The sequence below is a fragment of the Mobula hypostoma genome, chromosome 5 (genome assembly GCF_963921235.1).
Source record: "Mobula hypostoma chromosome 5, sMobHyp1.1, whole genome shotgun sequence".
NCBI classification, from domain to species: domain Eukaryota; kingdom Metazoa; phylum Chordata; class Chondrichthyes; order Myliobatiformes; family Myliobatidae; genus Mobula; species Mobula hypostoma.
The window spans coordinates 24734270-24740171 of record NC_086101.1 but is presented as its reverse complement, the minus strand read 5'-3'; positions in this window follow the sequence as shown (position 1 = coordinate 24740171).

The following is a 5902-nucleotide window of genomic DNA, read 5'->3' as shown; positions in this document are numbered from 1 at the left end:
CATCTGCCACTTCTTTGTCCATTCTCTCACCTGTACAAGTCGTTCTGCAGTCCCCCGCTTCCTCAACACTGCCTGCACCTTCACCTATCTGTGGACTGTCCGCCTACTAAGCCACAAAGCCATCCATTCCATCATCCAACATCATTGGGATATAATGTAAAAAGAAGCAGTCCTAACTCTGACCATCATGGAACACTTGTCTCTGCTCTAGTCCCTTTATTCCCTCCTCCTAACCAGCCATCCTTTATCCATGCTAATACCTTTCCTGTAATATCATGGGCTCTTTTCTTGTTAAGCAACCTCATGTGCAGCACTTCGTTACAGGCTTTCTGAAAATCCAAGTTCACAACATCCACTGATTCTCCTTCGTCTATCCTGCTTGTCATTTCCTTAAGGGATTCCAACAGATTTGTCAGGCAAGACTTTCTCGTAAGGAGTCCATGCTGACTTTGGCAAATTTTAACATGTGCTTCCAAGTACCCTGAGACATCATCCTTATAAATCATCTTCCCAACCACTGAAGTTAGGCTAACTGGCCTATAATTTCCTTTATTCCACCTATGTCCCTTCTTAAATATTGGAGTGACATTTGTATTTTCCCAGTCCTCCAGAATGCTCAAATCCAGTGATTCTTGAAAGGTCAATAATGCCTCCACAATATCTTCAGCTACAGTATGTGCAAGTCTTAGGCACACGTATATAGCTAGGGTGCCAAAGACTTTTGCATAGTACTGTAGTAATTTTTATGTAATGCACCGTACTGCTGCAGCAAAATCAAACAAATCTCATGATGTACACAAGTGATGATAAATCTGAATCTGATATGTGTCCCTATTGTAGACCGAGACTGGGAGAGGTGCAGGAAGAGGGGAATCATGTTTGTGAAAGGGAGGGGGGAAGGAGTGGTGAGCACCAGAGAAACGTTGTTATGATCAATAAGCCAATTGTTTGGAATCAAATGACCTTGCCTTGTGCCTCAGGGCAGCACACCTGTCACCCCTGCCTGTCACACTCCTTCTCTGCCACCTGTCCCACACCACTCCCATGACATTCCACTCTCACCATTCCAAACATCCTTTGCCGTCTCCAGATTTTGAGAAATATGTTGAGAAATACAATACTGTTCAAATGTCTTAAGCACCTTAGCAACATATACAGAAAATGTGCCCAAGGATTTGCACTGTACCATAACTCTTCCTGAATCCTGGAGTGCAGTCCATCTGATCCAAGTGACTTATCTACCTTCAGACTTTCAGCTTCCCAAGAATCTTCTCCCTTGTAATAGCAACTACACTCACTTCTGCTCCCTGACACCTTCGAACTGCTAGCATCTTCCACAGAGAAGACTGATGCAAAATATTTATTCCATTCATCCACCATTTCCTTGACCCCAATGACTACCTCTCGACCATCATTTTCCAGTGGTCTACCTACCTTCATATATAGGAGAATCTTTTGGTATCCTCGTTGATATTATTGGCTAGCTTACCCTCATATTTAATCTTTTCCTGCTTTATGGCTTTTTGATTGCCTTCTGTTGTTTTTTTTAAAATAAAGGCTTTTCAATAGTCTACCTTCCCACTAATTTTTGCTCTATTATATGCCCTCCTTTAATTTCCTGCTGTCTTTGACTTCTCTTGTCAGCTGCACCACGGTCCCTTCAGAATACTTTTTCTTCTTTGGAATGAATCTATCCTGCACCTTCTGAATTGCTTTCAGAAACTGCAGCCTTTGCTGATCTGCCATTGTCCCTGCTAGTGTACCCTTCCAATTAATTTTGGCCAGCTCCTCTCCCATGCCTCTATAATTCCCTTTACCCAACTGTAATATTGATACATCTGACTTTAGTTTCTCTCTTTCAAATGGCAGGGTAAATTCTACCTCATTATGATCACTGTCTCCTCAGCCTTTCTTTACCTTAAGGTCCCAAATCAAATCCTGTTTATTACAAAACACCCAATCCATAACGTTTTTCCCCTAATGGGCTCATTGCAAAGTGCTCTAAAATGCCATCTCATCTGTGATCCAAGGGAGATCACAATGAATCTCTTGGGATCCAGCACCAACCTGATTTTCCCCAATCTGCACATTGAAATCACTCATGATTATTGTAACATTACCCTTTTGACATGCCTTTTCTTTCTCCCATTGTAATTTGTAGTCCACATTCTCACGACAATTCTGAGTACTAATATAATTCTCTTCAGGTTCTTTTTACCCTTGCAGTTTCATAACAATATCTACAAGGATTCTACATTTTCCAATCTTATGTCTCCTCTGAGGATTTGATTTTAATTTTTAAACCAGCAGAGCCATGCCACCTCCTTTGCCTGCCTGTGTCAAGCTCCAAACTGTAATCTTTCTGCCACGGCTCTGTGATCCCCACAACATCATAGAAACTTAGAAAATAGGTGCAGGAGTAGGCCATTCGGCCCTTCGAGCCTGCACCGCCATTTATTATGATCATGGCTGATCATCCAACTCAGAACACCGCCCCAGCCTTCCCTCCATACCCCCTGACCGCTGTAGCCACAAGGGCCATATCTAACTCCCTCTTAAATATAGCCAATGAACTGGCCTCAACTGTTTCCTGTGGCAGAGAATTCCACAGATTCACCACTCTCTGTGTGAAGAAGTTTTTCCTAATCTCAGTCCTAAAAGGCTTCGCCTTTATCCTCAAACTGTGACCCCTCGTTCTGGACTTCCCCAACATCGAGAACCATCTTCCTGCATCTAGCCTGTCCAATCCCTTTAGGATTTTATACGTTTCAATCAGATCCCCCCTCAATCTTCTAAATTGCAACGAGTACAAGCCTAGTTCATCCAGTCTTTCTTCATATGAAAGTCCTGCCATCCCAGGAATCAATCTGGTGAACCTTCTTTGTACTCCCTCTATGGCAAGGATGTCTTTCCTCAGATTAGGGGACCAAAACTGCACACAATACTCCAGGTGTGGTCTCACCACGGCCTTGTACAACTGCAGTAGTACCTCCCTGCTCCTGTACTCGAATCCTCTCGCTATAAATGCCAGCATACCATTCGCCTTTTTCACTGCCTGCTGTACCTGCATGCCCACTTTCAATGACTGGTGTATAATGACACCCAGGTCTCGTTGCACCTCCCCTTTTCCTAATCGGCCACCATTCAGATAATAATCTGTTTTCCTATTTTTGCCACCAAAGTGGATAACTTCACATTTATCCACATTAATTTGCATCTGCCGTGAATTTGCCCACTCACGCAACCTATCCAAGTCACCCTGCATCCTCTTAGCATCCTCCTCACAGCTAACATGCAGCCCAGCTTCATGTCATCCGCAAACTTGGAGATGCTGCATTTAATTCGCTCATCCAAGTCATTAATATATATTGTAAACAACTGGGGTCCCAGCACTGAGCCTTGCGGTACCCCACTAGTCACTGCCTGCCATTCTGAAAAGGTCCCATTTATCCCCACTCTTTGCTTCCTGTCTGCCAACCAATTCTCTATCCACACCAATATCTTACCCCCAATACCGTGTGCTTTAAGTTTGCACACTAATCTCCTGTGTGGGACCTTGTCAAAAGCCTTTTGAAAATCCAAATATACCACATCCACTGGTTCTCCCTTATCCACTCTACTAGTTACATCCTCAAAAAATTCTGTGAGATTCGTCAGACATGATTTTCCTTTCACAAATCCATGCTGACTTTGTCCGATGATTTCACCGTTTTCCAAATGTGCTGTTATCACATCTTTGATAACTGACTCCAGCAGTTTCCCCACCACCGACGTTAGGCTAACCGGTCTATAATTCCCCGGTTTCTCTCTCCCTCCTTTTTTAAAAAGTGGGGTTACATTAGCCACCCTCCAATCCTCAGGAACTAGTCCAGAATCTAACGAGTTTTGAAAGATTATCACTAATGCATCCACTATTTCTTGGGCTACTTCCTTAAGCACTCTGGGATGCAGACCATCTGGCCCTTGGGATTTATCTGCCTTTAACCCCTTCAATTTACCTAACACCACTTCCCTACTAACATGTATTTCGCTCAGTTCCTCCATCCCACTGGACCCTCTGTCCCCTACTATTTCTGGAAGATTATTTATTTCCTCCTTAGTGAAGACAGAACCAAAGTAATTATTCAATTGGTCTGTCATGTCCTTGCTCCCCATAATCAATTCACCTGTTTCTGTCTGTAGGGGACCTACATTTGTCTTTACCAGTCTTTTCCTTTTTACATATCTATAAAAGCTTTTACAGTCAGTTTTTATGTTCCCTGCCAGTTTTCTCTCATAATCTTTTTTCCCCTTCCTAATTAAGCCCTTTGTCCTCCTTTGCTGAACTCTGAATTTCTCCCAGTCCTCAGGTGAGCCACTTTTTCTGGCTAATTTGTATGCTTCTTCTTTGGAATTGATACTATCCCTAATTTCTCTTGTCAGCCACAGGTGCACTACCTTCCTTGATTTATTCTTTTGCCAACCTGGGATGAACAATTGTTGTAGTTCATCCATGCAATCTTTAAATGCTTGCCATTGCATATCCACCGTCAATCCTTTAAGTGCCATTTGCCAGTCTATCTTAGCTAATTCATGTCTCATACCTTCAAAGTCACCCCTCTTTAAGTTCAGAACCTTTGTTTCTGAATTAACTATGTCACTCTCTATCTTAATGAAGAATTCCACCAGATTATGGTCACTCTTACCCAAGGGGCCTCTCACGACAAGATTGCTAATTAACCCTTCCTCATTGCTCAATACCCAGTCTAGAATAGCCTGCTCTCTAGTTGGTTCCTCAATATGTTGGTTCAAAAAACCATCCTGCATACATTCCAAGAAATCCTCTTCCTCATACCTCTCAATCTCTTCTCAAGTTCATCTACTTATTCTGTATACCACGTGCATTCAAATACAGCACCTTCAGCCTTTTTGATTTTGTGCTGAATTGCAGAACTGACTGCAATTCTGCCCCATCAGCTGCCTGTCCTTCCTGACAATCTCACTGCACACTGCATTTATTTGTATAACAACTACCCCATACTCAGTCCTATCACTCTGGTTCCAACCCCCTACCAAATTAGTTTAAACTCTCTCCAACAGCTCTAGCAAATCTGCCCAGAAGGATATTCTTCCCCCTCGGGTTCAAATGTAACCCGTCCTATTTTGTATTTGTCATACCGTCCCCAGAAGGGATCCCAATGTTCAGGAAACTGAAGCCCTTCCCCCTTCCTCAGCCATGCATTTTCCTGTCTCTTCCATCTTCTCCCCATAGCCCTTAATCCCACTTACCAGTCAAGAACTCATGAAACTGTTTTAAGTAAACAGAATGACTTGGCCTCCACAGCCCTCTCTGGCGATGAATTCCACACATTCACCATCCTCTGGCTGAAACAAATTTTCTCCTCATCCCAGTTTTAAAGGAATATCCTTTATTCAGAGCTTGTGCCCTCAGGTCTTAGACTCTTGTAATAATGGAAACATCCTCTCCATGTTCGTTTCATCCACGATGCTGATGGCTTCAGCTAGTAGCTAGAAGTGTGTAGCTAATACTGCGCTACCCCACAATAATGAAGAGTTACATAAGAACATAAGAAATAGGAGCAGGAGTAGGCCATTGAGCCCATCGAACCTGCCCCACCATTCGATAAGATCATGGCCGATCTGTCTGTAAACTCAGCTCCATCTGCCTGCCTTTTTCCCATAACCCTTAATTCCCTTATGTAAAAATCTATCTAACTGTATCTTAAGTATATTTAGTGAAGAAACCTCAACTGCTTCCCTGGGTAGAGAGTTCCACAGATTCACCACTCTCTGAAAAAACAAAACAGTTTCTCCTCGTCTCCATCCCAAATCTTCTCCCCTGAATCTTGAGGCAATGTCCCCTAGTTCGAGTCTCATCTACCAATGGAAACAACTTTCCTAC